Below are 2,626 nucleotides of genomic sequence, written 5' to 3'. Positions count from 1 at the left end.
CCGGGAACTCTAACTCTGAGGACAAGGCCCCAGTTTCTGGAAAGGAGTGTCAGAGAAACTATTGTCTTTATGGAGAAAAAGACAGTGGGAGGTACAGAGGACTTTATGGAGGATGGACATTGAGTGAAACCCCAGAGCTAGAATCAGAGTAAGTCTGGCAGACTGTGTCTATGTCTTTAATCTCAGCTCTAGACACCCTGCCCCCCCAGTGTTCATAGATATCGATGTATTTTTGGCTGTAGTTCAGGGTCCATGGTGTCAGTTTGCAAACAGATTTCCTCCTTTTCTTAATTCCTTTTACCCTGCTGCTCTCCTCCCCACTGGCCACCACCTGGGTTTCATTCTTCAAGCTGTATGGCCTTACAGGCTCTAGACACAGTCATTACTCTTGGTTGCCATCCTTTAATACCAAATTGTGACTTCCTGAGTTTAGCTCAATCTGCTGATGGTATTATTTCAAATTAATCTGCTAGTATCAAAAATTTCGCCCAGGTGCCTCAGTTGGTTTAGTGTCCAACTCTGGATTTCTGCTCAGGTCACGATTTCAGGTTTGTGAGACAGAACCTTAAGTCAGGCTCCGTGCTTAAGATTCTCTCTCTCCCTCTTCCTCTGTCCCTCCCCAACCTTTCTCTTGCTAAAAAAAAAACGTTCAAAGGATGTGCAGTGAGGAACCATATCTAATAGAAACATAAATATTCAATAATGAAGGAAAAATGCTACTTATCTCTGAAAACACTGCCGATCAGTCTGAATCTGAGAGACTTAACTTCATCTCTCCATTGCAAAAAGATAAATATTTCAAGACAAAAGGGAGTATCTACTTTCTATAATGCCTGCATACAGTCCTCCTAGAAAGGAAAGTTGAGACATTTGGGAGGGATCTTTCTACTAAACTATAGCCAATAATAAATGTAAGGAAGAAATAAACAGTAAGGTTTGTAACATGTTTCTCTTTTTTTTGCCTCCTGGTCTTAAAATTAATGAAAAGTTTTCCTTTGATTAGATCCCTCAGTTCAATATTTATTATTTGTATTTATTGTTTTGCTATTGAAAAATTATATGCAAGAGACTTTATGCTACAAGGTACCATAGAAAATGCAAAGATGAAAAATAAGCTGAAGCCATTCCTCATAAACTGGTACTTGAAAGTTGAGTTTCTATAAACTTTGCAGATCAGAGTGGCAGATTTTCCCTACATTAACACCCTTCATCTGGGGGGAAAAATAAGCCTTAACCTACACCACTTGTGTGCTACAAGTAAGGCATGATTCTCCGCAGAAGTGACACTGCATCTTCAGTGGAGACAATGAAAGGGCTTTATCCAGACTATGATGTGGAGAGTTCAGAAGTTAGATGTCATTTAAGAATCCAGGCAATTAGGAGCAGAAAAACAGAATTGACGGATTCCTACGGAAAAGCTGAGATCTTGCCATGCTTGCTTTTCATAGAAAGAAATACATTTCCCGTATTTCTGTAAATGTCACTGAGGGAAAAAAGGGTTAGCATATAAGTCCCCTCAACCTCGGGGTTCATAGTCAACTGTTAGTTTTCCATTTCTGATATTGAGTTCCTCGTCCTGAAAACCACATATACGTTTATAGGTTTTTGGCTGAGTAATAGAAGATTGAAAGAAAACCCTTCATCCTATTTTTAAAATTCCTTGATTCTAGGATTATTTTCTTTCTAAGCTCTTCTTTCTTTTCTACATCAGGTCAAGGCCAAATTCTTTCCACCTGGAGGCTCTTTTGAGCATCCTCATAATTCCAGGGAGTAGTTCCTGCCTATCCAAATCCCAGCACAAGGAAGAAGACACAGCCCATAATAACCCAACCCAGCTGCCATTCAGAAGTAGAAAGATCATCAGGTTAAGAGGGGAGACAGTGCTCTCTCCTGCAGATGGGCAGATGCACGTTGCAAGGAGCCAGGGGTGTGGAGCATGAACAAAGCACCACACCCACATACCAAAGCCAGAAAGTGTTCGCTCCTCCGCTCAGTGGCCTCTGCGCCAACATCTGCCATGACACCTATGTTTATGGCCATAGTAACAGCACCATGTCAAAAGGATCGTTTCACTGTCACAATTCATTAAGGGCAGCCTTGTTAGAGAAAATTTAGGCTTCGGCTTCTTTTTGTCAGCTTTATTGAGGTATAAAATTCATCTTGCATAACTGAAAAGGATGGAATGTTTCACAAATTCGTGTGTCATCTTGGCAAGGCTCATGCTAATCTCTGCATGGATCCAATTTGTGTATGTATGCTGCAGAAACAAGCACTGGGCTTGTCTGGATTTTTATTTGGGGTGTTGTGTTTTTTCAGTAATGATTTTTGACATTCCTTCGATCTGAAAAATCATCAAATCCCAAATTAATAAACTGATATGCTTTTTGAGAAAAATATATTTTCACATCATTTTAATTTTTCCTTTAAAATGAACAGAGGTTTTTTTTTTTTCCTTAAAACAGTGTGTGCTGTTTTAATTATTGCATAATTACTATTTTTAAATTTCTGGCAATACTAGTTTTCTGTTCTAAGTCTCTTCTTCAAATATTTCTTGGCAATTACCATCTACATATTCTTTCAGATGAAACTTTGAATTATTTCATCAAGTCCCCCCACCTTAGGAAAA

General features: G+C 39.1%; 1 non-coding gene across 1 annotated transcript; it reads right to left on the bottom strand.

The window, feature by feature from the left end:
• Window positions 1–2,171: 2,171 nt before the first annotated feature.
• On the bottom strand, window positions 2,172–2,273 carry LOC122890765. Its single transcript, XR_006381188.1, has one exon. It is a non-coding gene; the product is annotated as a U6 spliceosomal RNA (small nuclear RNA).
• Between the last annotated feature and the right edge of the window lie 353 nt (window positions 2,274–2,626).

Source organism: Neovison vison, chromosome 11 (assembly GCF_020171115.1).
Source record: "Neovison vison isolate M4711 chromosome 11, ASM_NN_V1, whole genome shotgun sequence".
NCBI lineage: Eukaryota > Metazoa > Chordata > Mammalia > Carnivora > Mustelidae > Neogale > Neogale vison.
Note: the sequence above shows the minus strand (reverse complement) of the source record. Positions and strands in the feature narration are given on the sequence as shown.